The sequence below is a fragment of the Dermochelys coriacea genome, chromosome 8, assembly GCF_009764565.3.
Source record: "Dermochelys coriacea isolate rDerCor1 chromosome 8, rDerCor1.pri.v4, whole genome shotgun sequence".
NCBI lineage: Eukaryota > Metazoa > Chordata > Testudines > Dermochelyidae > Dermochelys > Dermochelys coriacea.
This window is the reverse complement of record NC_050075.1, coordinates 34198571-34209719: the sequence shown is the minus strand read 5'-3', so window position 1 is coordinate 34209719 and position 11149 is coordinate 34198571. Positions and strand designations below refer to the sequence as shown.

Here is an 11149-nt window from a genome sequence, read left to right as displayed (position 1 = left end):
TGCCCACAGCTAGCGCTTTCCCCTTGTAAATTGTACGTAAATCCTCACATATGCTCCTCAGAGAGGGTTGCCACTCAAGGGAAAACTCCACCACTCTGTGGCTTAGGGTGTAGGTAAGAAACTGGACGGAACTAGCAGCGGGGAACCAAAGATCCTGGCTGTCCAACCCCTAGAGCATGCGGGCATTGGAGAGACACAGGCAGCAACCCCTCGAAGGCAGGCTTCAATCTAAGCCAGCACTTGTGTGGCAGACGGCCAGCATTTTCAGTGACCTTGGCATCGCGACTAGAGAAAATCGCACTCTTTTCCTGCAGCGCCTTGTCCATGAAGGTACTTTGCCTCTAGCACACGGCATGTCCTCCTTCTAGCACACACTTGCCTCTGCTTTGTTTTGCATGTGCCACACATTTATTGTCATGCTTTTGGCCTTTCATTCTCCAGCCCCTTCCCACCCCCCAGGTACTGTGTGAATGAGAATATCTTATACCTTCCATCCCAGAGGGCCTAACGAACTATGTGCCAGCGTTCAGCCCACCCTAAGGCCCCTTGCCCTGCTCATATAGCACAATGGACTGAGGATTTCCAGGCATAGAAGAAGCGCTGCGAGGTGTAGAGATCACACAGCTAACTCTACGATGCTCCTCAGTCCCGCCCTGCTATGGGCTGTGCTGGGAGGAGAGGAGGGTAGCCAGAGTGCTGCGGTGTTCTGGTAAACCCCAGCTGGCATAATGGCCCTTTGGGGCTGTGACCAGCTAGCATCTGTGAGGGGAGCCCCAGATAGCATACAGCCACCTTTGCCTTCCTCCACAATCCCTCAGGTCCTGCACAGAGTATAGCCCAGGGCCTAAATTTATACAGGAAACAAACTGGCACTGAACAGCTGCCACCTCTGGGATGGAACATAGCAGCTGTTTAACGGCACACAATATGGTCAATGGATTTGCCCCTGTGATGAATGTGCCCCCCCTCACAGAGGACATTCCAATACATAAACACTCCCTCCAAACAGTGTTTCATAGCTTGTTTGCCCATTGGAGTCTTTTAGGGCTTGAGCCTGCAAAATCCTACTCACATGAGTAAGCACGTGTGGGATCGGGCTCTTATTCACATCGCCGTCACTACAGGGGTCAGGATGGAATTTCCCACAATGCACAGCACGGCACCACACACCCAGTTTTCCTCACCAAGATGCCTCTGAGGGACTGCTGCTGTGGCCACAGCCCCAGGCAGGCTATCAGATGTGATGGAGCGATGGTCTGAGGCGGGCCCATGGCCGTGGATTCAGCCCAAGGGAAGAGAGCCTCAGCATGCTTTGTGTTCCGTGGTACACCACACACACAGTGCTGGGTTGTGTTTGCAAAGTCTAAACACAGATACACAAAAACAAAAGAGGCCGAAAGAGTCCCTCTTTGCCCCAGCAGGCCAGTGTGGCACCGCCAGCTCCTAAAGCTACCTTGGCAGCTTTGCTACCCCCTGAACTGAGAACATGCCGCATTTGCTGGCTCCCATGTCAGATTCCCTCAGTGCTAATGTTACAAGTCATGGTTAGGTGCCAATTAACAAATCCTTGAGATACAGCATCACTGAAGCACCATCCCAGAGGGAGAGGAGCTGAGCAGGACTAGAGCCTGCTAGTATCCACCCCTGCAAGGGCAGGGCACCCATTGCACAGTTCCTCCTCTCCACCTCACATTTTTCCCTCTCCTCCCATCGTGGAGGGCTCACTGCCTGCTGACAGTCTACATGGTAGAACTGGAGTGCTGCATCTTTCTCTTGTGCCCTTCCTCTTCCCCGTCCCCCATCATCAATATCATTCATGTGACTGCTGTCACTTTGGCCAACCACCTGGCATTCAGTCACCGACCTCCAGTGCTAAAAGCGTGAGCTGCTACAGCTTGGGCTAAAGAGTCAGGCTCTCTAGCTGGGGCTGGCTTGTGACCTTTTTGGATCAGGCTCAGAGGGAGACCTATAACACACACTGACCAGTGCGTTACACACATTCATGGTCTCAGGAACAGAGCTGATACTGCAAACTCCTTCTCTCCCATACTGAAGCTTCTTGTTGGTGCATGTCTCTGAAATCTGCCCTTCCCTCTTCCTCGCCCCAGCAGAATTGCCCAGGACTTGCTCTGTAAAAATAAAAAAAAAAATTTTAAATTTCTTGCAAAGAGTAATTAGTATTTTGGACACAATCTAATTGGCAGTGCTCAGTAATACCAACACAGTTCCAGAAGGAGGGAAGTGCCCCTAGCCCTGAAGAGAAATTCCTCCTGAACATGGTGATCATCTTAACACTGGACGTGTGAGAGAAAATTCCCCTGCTTACACTGTTAATCAGGGGTCCGTACCATGAGATATTGCGGGTATCCACGGTAGTTTCCATTTCATTCCTCAGTCCCAGTGATGTGGATTCAGCTGCTAGATCTGGGAGCAGAAAATGCCTAACCCCGAGCACTCGCTTTGAAAAACAAGCCCCTCTGCAAACGTATTGTGATGACAAGGATGATACATTTATACTGTGGTAAATGTACCATAATCTATATACATACACTGCATAAATAATCTGGAGAGCCAGTCCTAGCCCAAAAGACAGTTCTACCCATAACTGGCAAAGAGAACAACAACAAAAACCTGATGCTGACAGGCTAGAACTGGCTACCCAGCAGCTAGACTGAGAGGAAACCAGGGCAGGAGGCAGAGAAACTGAAGTGTTTCGTTCTGCGGCTGCTTGGGGCAGCGGCATAATAATCATTTCATTAACATACAGAGCAACTGCTTCACTCCTGTTTTAAAATAGTATTAAGTCACTGCAGGAGCTGGGATTAACACTGATGATGAACCAGCCTGGGAAATGATGGTCAAATAGCTGAATTCAGCAGTCCACACCCATCAGACAGGGGGAGACAAACACTTACCTGTAGCAATATAGTCAGGCCTATATCCCAACCACAGTGTTAGATGCCATGGATGTCTGAGTTCTACTCCTACTTCTGCAATTGTGTTTCTTTGGGCAACAGCTCTATGTACTGGTTTCTGAAGGACTCTTGAGAAGCAGAGTGGACAGGAATATTGCTTCCTAATGAATGAGAAGGAATTGGTTAATGGCTGCACATTACGTGGAAAATGTAAAGCAGGATGGAAGCGCTATGCAGCGCTGGATGAACACTGTGGAAAAATTGTCTGTGAGCAGCTGTTCAAATGAGCCTTGGCTGGGTTCATGGCTTTTTTCTTGTTCATGCTTCATGGACGCTCGAATGTGAGTGAGTTACTAGCAGGCCTGAGTGTGGAAACAAACCAGTTTCAGTGATTAATAAAGAATGTTCGCAGGGAGCACGTTTTACATTTGCAAAGGTGAATATTCACAGCCATAAACAGGAGTCTTTGGCTTAGACTCAGCCAGCCAGGGAACCAATGTATGCCTTGTGATCTGCGCATCCAGGCAAAAGTCACCAGCACTGCTGGAATCTTGAGTGTTGACTGGCGAATACTTACATGGACTCGCTCAGCAACAATCTAGAGTCCCAGAACTGTTGGGCGAATCATTTCAGAGAATGAATGAATCTGAGCAAATCAGATCTGCTCACAGGCTTCTGCTAACACATCTTTCTCTCCCGCCACAATTCATCAAGGACCTGATTTGTTAGGAATTAGTCATTCAGCTCTAGTGCTAAGGGTTATTGTTCTGAGCATCAAACCTTCCCCTCACACCAGAAGAGACAAGCTAGGTAACGGATCTGAAATGCAAGAAACTACTTCCTTAAGCTTCTGGCTGTTTGTTTCTGAGCACCGGAGAAGTAGTGTCAGAGCATGATGTGCCTCGGTCTAATGTGCAGCAGGTTACATAGAGTGACATTCACATGGAGGGCAGAAACGGCTCACTCCTTGTGGTGACTTTCCTTCGTCTGTTCCAAATGGGCTCTTTCTAAGCGCTGCTCCAAGTACGAGGACAAGCCACTGAAGAAGGACCACAGCAAAAAGCCCTGTGTTCGTTGCATTCTTATTTTTTCTCCACTGAGACCCAGGGCTACACAGTGACTCTGCTGACATCCAACTCTCCATAGTACCAGCCCTGGTTCCCTGACCCCTGTCCCTGCCCTGTGTCAACAAGCCGCAGCAAGGAACTCAACCCTGAAATGACTCTCTCCTACTGTCTCCATGGCAATGTGTCCTTCAGCGAGGGCTCTTGGCTTCCAGTCCATGCGCCAGGTGGGGAGAGTGCCCCAGAGGCAGCGGAGCTTCACAAACAGATGGTGTTGGAGGGGTTGCCACAGGCTTGCTGGTAAGCAGTGGATGGTCAGTGTGGGAGCGTGTTGGTGGGTATGGGGTTTTGGACAGGGCTCTGGCATAGGGTGGCTGGGCCCCTTCAGCAGAGATGGGACTCAGTCCACCAGCCACATGCTTAACTCACCTCCCCAAGTAGGGAAAATGACGCTCATGTGACTGGTGGGTCAGGTGAGCGAAGCCAGCCTGCAGTAGATAAGGAACCACTGGGTCAGAGAAGGGGAGGCAGATGCCTGCAGACAGCAGGAAGATTTCTGCAGAGCCCTGAGTCAGCTGGCAGAAGATACTGGTGTGGCTGGAGGCTGGTAGAGAAGGCTCTACGCCAGGCAAGAAGTGCTGAGCGAGCAGGAAGACAGACAGACAGACTGCCCCACCCACCCTCTGGGAGCAGGAGTTGTACCTGTCTTGGGACAGGTGAAAGAAAGGAACTTCCGAAAGACAGACAGACACCATCAGGGAAGAGGCGTTTTGCCCACATGAGTCTCCCGCAGAGGAGACTTTGGTTTTGAGTTTATTTTTTGTTACTAAACTGGCCTCCAAGAAGGGGTGTTGTTATTGGCTGCAAACCTTTGTGGTGTAAGTGAGGAGCTTGAGTGAAGGGGAAACTGAGGCAGGGTGCTGCAGAGCCACCCTTGGCCACGAGTGGGTGCTTGGGAGGTGGCTCACCCAGTTTCAGGCTGCTCACGTGTTATCTTTCATGGAGAGCTACCAAAGCTAGACTCAGCCCTGTGTGGAGTCAGGATGAGGGATGACGAGTGACCCGGCTGACTGCCCTGGTACCAAACCATGAGGAGATGCAGAAGGTTTTGCTCTGGAAAAGTTAATGGTCCAGGTTGGTTGTGGCCTCTAGGCACTAGTGTCATGCATTTACTGCTCTGTGGGCACTGGGAGGTGAGAGACATGGGGAAGGAGGATGGAAGAGAATGATGGTGGGCCCGAAGGGGAGCGCACCTTCCCCTGGGGTGGGGTGCTGAGTGAGAAAATAAGACACTGAGCAAACAATAACTAACGAGGTCAGGCCCTTCACAAGGCCATATTCCCCTCCCCGTGATCTTTGAGCAAATCTCCTGTTGATAGCAGTGGGGCACAGAGGGCAGTATGGTGTCTGAGCTGCAAACTCTGGCCTGGAGGCCATAACTCACAGCGGGACACGACCTTCTCCCCCAGAGAACTCTGATGCCCCCAGGCCATGGACGGCACCAAGTGCTGGGGCCCTAATTCACTAAACACAAGTACTGCCCAGGCCCTCTGCATGAACCTGTCCTGCTCCCTAGCTCGATGGAATCAAATGCATCCAGGAAGGGCAAAATACCTGCTGGCAGAGAGAAAATGGAGTTTGGGATGAGATGGGCCATTAGGCTAAGTACATGGGACTGTCTGGGGACCTACACTGGACCCGCTGGATTGACCACCCAGCTTGTAAACTGGACCTGGAATATCCTCAGTGATGCCTTTTGCTAGGCTGGTTCATGCTTTAACAAGTTCACCTCTGGCCATTTCTATAGTGCTCCTCGCCCCAAGTCCGGAGCACCCTAGAGATGAGGGGATACAGGTTCCCATTCATATTTGATCACTGTAGATCAGTATTGCTTATCAGGGCTGGGCGGTCTGTGTCAGGAACGGGGTGTGCAGCTGGGCCTGGGAGCAGCTGCTCACCACAGCTGAACCCCATAATGGGTCAGATCGCCTGATTGGCTGAACAGCATTGCCAGGACCGCTCTTAAGCCCAGCAGTAGCACTTGGCTACTGCCTGCTTTATGCTGGCAACTGCTCCTGACTGCCACTGTGCCAACCATTTGGCATACCCCCCCCCCATGCTGTGGTGGGGAGGGTGCTGGCTTGAGGCTTATGTTCTGTTACTAGCTATGCTCCTGACTAGCTGAATGATTTTGGGCAACTCCTGGCACTGCTTGGTGCTTCAGTCTCCCCTCTTGCCTTTGTCTTTTCTAGGATGATGGTGAGCTATTGGGGGCGTGGCTGTGTCTGTACAGTTGCCAGTCTGATGAGGCCCTGCTCTCAGCGGGGTGGGTATGGGGGCACTGCTGAAATCCAAATGCACCATAGTCATTGCCTATGATATAGCACCATGCATCCTCATGGTGCTGTACTTGGCCTGCAGCCAGGGTTTACAGGGGGAGCTGAAGACTTGTGTCCCTCCACCCATTTTTCCGGTTTAGTCTCATCCCTTCTTTCACCTGGTGTGGTGTAGGTTTTTGGTTGGGTGGGGTTGGATTTTTTTTTTTTTTTTTTGCACCTTGTTTCTTGCCCCAAGGGAGGTTGCCCCATCTGAAAGTCACCCAGGCAGGAGCTGTGTGCAATGTGGTGTGTGCATGACTCTGTGCATTAGGCAGGCTAGCAGGGAGTCACACAGGGGGTTAACCCCTGAGGACACTTTGGAGATGTAGTTGCCAGTGGGGTGCAGAATGGTGGGCTGGGAGTTAGAACCAGGGCCCTGTGCGTTCAGTGATTTGCAGTTTCAGCATTTGTAGCAGCAACGAGCTGCATGCTGCAGGATGGGGTTCTGCAAGCTACGTTTCAGTTAAGCATAGAATGGTGTTTTTAGCCCTCATGGCCTTGATGAAAATGTGAACCACCTGTAAAGTGATGCAGTAATTCCTGCTTGAGTCTGCAAACCACCTGAAACAATAGCTCTGAGAGGGTGAACTGCTCCGTGCATCTCTATAGACTATTTGTTGTTCAACCCTTATTTTGCAGTAGAGCCTTAGGGGCAGCCAACTGGGGCCCCACTGTGCTAGAGGCTCTACAAGCACATTGTAAATGTGTCCCTGTTCCTCTGAAGCCCAAACAGAACAATATAAATGGGCACATTAACTCTTTCACTACTGATCATTTTGGCAGAACCATCAGCAGCCAGAAGAGGGGGGATGGCACACACCATAAATTCTGCACCTGCAATTTTTTTACAGCACCCCAGTCTAGGCTCCTGTACTCCCTGGGAAGCTGGCAGCATCCTGACGTGCTCTGTGAAACAGTTGCAAAGAGAAGTTGCCCTTTAGTGAAACAGTAAGTGTGTAAGCCACTCATCCCTACTATGGTGAAAAGCAATAGACCCTCCCTCCCACCCCCATTTCCTGAGGGTTCTGCTGAGAGCCTCCTTCCCACAGAATTCCCTGTTTGCCATTTAATGTGGCCCCCCCACTGTCTTGCTGAATCGGGGTCCTGTATGTTGCAGACCCTGTTTGGGGGGTCACCGCCTCTAACAACTCTACAGCACTGCCATTGAATGCTCAGCAATGCATAAAGGTTGCAAACTGCTGCGCCTTCCTCGTGTCTATGACAATGAGACTGTGGCATGGTTTTAAGCTAATACAATGTTTTCTGGCACAGCCACAGCCGCCAAGCACATCTGTGGACGTGTTTGCAAACAAAATACACCCGCCAATTTGGGTGAGCTTTGTACATTGCAGTGACCTTCAGGAGCATAATGCAGCCTTAATATACTGCACTTTCCAAAGGGGAGTCTTCAGACCTAATTTTTGTTTCTCGGGGTGTAAAAGTCCCACTGAATCACTGCAGCTAAACTCCAAAAAAAGGCAGGTGTGGGAGGGGAGAATTTGTGCTGCAGAAGAGGGACAGCCCCTCCCCATTCCAGGGCTGTGTCCCACCTGGCTTGGCTGGGCCTGTGGAAGAAGCATGCCAATCAGGAGGAGAGCACTTGGAGTACCAGTCACTGTAATGTGCCTCACTCATTCAGATATGATAGGGAACACTAAGAAAACAGACTTAGTGGGGTGTGATTTTTCTGGCTCCCCTTTGCAGGGAAGGAGAATGAGTGGTGATATTGTCTTTCTGTCACCAGATGGCACTATTGCAAGTAGCCTATTTGTCTAGGCAATAAGACATGGGAGAAATGCTGTTGATTGGTTGTGGTGCAATTCTTTCAGGAACCTGGGCATGCCAGCAGTAGAAGTCTGCTTACTGCCTTACTCTCTCTGTCTGAAATGATTTCTTAGGTGCAGTGCTACTGCCTAGCGTTGTATGCACAGAAGCAGACAAAACACATTATAGGTGCCAAAAATTTCAGGAGCCACCTCTGGTTCCCCTAGCTGTCCATGGAGAGGAGTGAGGAAGTATGATGAGGTGAGATGCTTTGGGTATACATGATGTAGGCATTATCTAGTACTTTGCTATGGAAGGTGTGCCTGGGAATAACATGAAAGATTTCACTAAAGAATGGTTGGTGCACTGTCCTGCCTCTTGGAAGGTGATTTTTTTTTTTTGGGGGGGGGAGAACTGAGGTAGGGTCTAGTGCAAATAGTCTCCACTCAGTTTTGTCTTTATATTTGGGTTTTCAACAGGAAAACAGATAATTTAATATCATTCATCCTTCATCATGAAGACATCCAAAGCAAGGAGCTGATCCGGACAGCCCTCTACATGCATTGACATCTATAGGAGTTCCACGCACCAGAATTGGGCCCTTAAGATGATAGATTAATTACAGAGAGGCATCACTTTTCCCCCTTTTAAAATGCAGTCAGCCCTGGGGTGGAACATATCAATTGTTTACCAGTGCACAGCAACACAAAGCAACTTCTTAGAGCAAGAAGTGAAGAAGACTGTATCCTATTGAATCCACTTGGGGAAATGAGTGAGGCAGGATATAATTATCCACACTAGAAAACACCAAAGTATTTACTATCATCTATGGAAAGTATATTCAGTTTTACCTGGTTCAAGTGAAGCTGCCAACTACATGGGCTTGGGCCGAATCATTCCTGTTTTATACCAGGGAATTGGGACTGTGGAGAAAATAAATCCTCTCAGGTTGGAATGCAACAAAATCAGAGACAGCTTTATGTGAGCAATTGCAAGGGAAGAAATGCAGCTGATAGAGAGCATCTCTGCCTCAGTTTCTCCAAAGTACAAGCAATAAGCCGCAAGCATTAATTGAAAACATCTGCAGTTTATTTATGTTATGTCCTGCCCATTCCAGCATTTTCTCACTTCGGTCTCTCTTCTGTTCTCAAAACATTGCTATCTCAAGGCTAAGTCACACTGACTTTGCGCTGTTGTTTCCCACCCACTTCAGACAGAGATCCTGCTTTCCCAAGTCTCGCATTATGAGACTTCAAGAGTTAGCTTGACTGTGCCCTGTTTTGACATAATTACAGGCTTATAGTTATAGTCAAATCATTTATCCCTTGTTTGCACAGGACCTACACAATGACAGAACTGAAAGCTTCCATCTAGCAAAGCATAAGAACATAACTTTAATCATGTGAAACCATGGGGATTACTCAGGGCTTACATTAAGCACATACTTAGGTGCTTTGCTGGATTGGGGCCACCAGTGCCATGCCATCATTTTAAAATATTAATTTAATTACCAAAGTACCCGTATTGCTCCTCAACACCAGCTGACAATTATAAATAGTAACCCCAGATCTGTACCCCCAGCCCATCACCCAGCTGGGGGAAATGATGGGCTTTACATAATATAAAAGTGGCAGAAGGTTTATGGCTCTTGTCTTCAGAGTAAGAAGGTCTCTCGTCTCTCAGCTCTGCCTCTATTTAGCTGCCAGGTGAAGGAACCACCCTGGAAATTTAAAAAGCTATCAAACAAAAAGGGCAGCTTTAAAAGTGGGTGGGTGGGGCGAGTTGAATGGGGTCTTCTGATAGTACTGTCTGGGGGCCCAGAGACACAATCGGAGTGCTCTGTGCTCTAGACAAAGAGCTTCCCTGCTCTAGGCACTCAGCCGTTTCCCATGGCTTATCTTTCACTCACGTTAACCCAAGCTAGGGCCGGGTAGTGCTGGGAGCCAATTCAAGATCAAATGCTTGTGTTTGTGCCAGACGCATACTTCCGTTTCACCCACAGTGCATAACGTGTGCTCGGGCTATTCGAATGAAGCAAAGGGGAACGGAATTACGCAGAGGATACTTCCCTACATGTAACATGTGTCAGACCATGGAAGACTCTCATCCAGGCATGTGATGGAGCCCCGCCACTAGAGGAATGGCAAGATGGACCTGGTAGAACAGCCTAGATTATTCTGGAGAGAATGGTCCCGTACTGGCAAGGAGCAGGAACTGGCAGCTGCTGATTCCTCCCTCCCAGGGCCTGCAGTCCGCGGTGGGCTGACACTGAGCCGTGCTGCGGGGAAAGAGCAGTTTATAAGGCTTCAGGGTTGATTAGATTGTGTGCGCCCACGTGCGCCAGATTCCTTTACCCTGTGCCAAAGTTCAGTGACTCCAGGAGAAGGTGCAAATTCAAATCTCTTGTGGCTGGGGGCAGTTGCATGGTCACGAGATTTGTACTGGCCTCATTCCCCTTGCTGGGTGCTGCACTAACCCTGGCTGGCTCTCCTCTGATTGGATGGTTTTATCCATAATGACAGGTTTCAGAGTAGCAGACCTGTTAGTCTGTATTTGCAAAAAGAAAAGGAGGACTTGTGGCACCTTAGAGACTAACAAATTTATTAGAGCATAAGCTTTCGTGAGCTACAGCTCACTGCATCAGATGCATTCAGTGGAAAATACAGTGCGGAGATTTATATACACAGAGAACATGAAACAATGGGTGTTACCATACACACTGTAACCAGAGTGATCACTCTAAGTGAGCTATTGGGGGGGGGGGGGAGGAAGGGGACGGACCTTTTGTAGTGGTAAGCAAAGTGGGCCATTTCCAGCAGTTGACAAGAACATTCGGGGTGGGGGGATAAACATGGGGAAATAGTTTTACTTTGTTAAAAGCAACTGCTACAAACTGGAGCAGGTACAGAGAAGGGCTACTAGGAATGGAAAACTTGTCTTATGAAAGGAGACTTAAGGAGCTTGGCTTGTTTAGCCTAACTAAAAGAAGGTTGAGGGGAGATATGATTGCTCTCTATAAATATATCAA

General features: G+C 49.2%; 1 long non-coding RNA gene across 1 annotated transcript; it reads left to right on the top strand.

The window, feature by feature from the left end:
• The first annotated feature begins 6029 nt into the window (after window positions 1–6029).
• On the top strand, window positions 6030–9515 carry LOC119860378. The gene is made up of 4 exons (XR_005294517.1): window positions 6030–6238; window positions 7209–7305; window positions 8256–8382; window positions 8601–9515. It is a non-coding gene; the product is annotated as an uncharacterized LOC119860378 (long non-coding RNA).
• Window positions 9516–11149: the final 1634 nt, after the last annotated feature.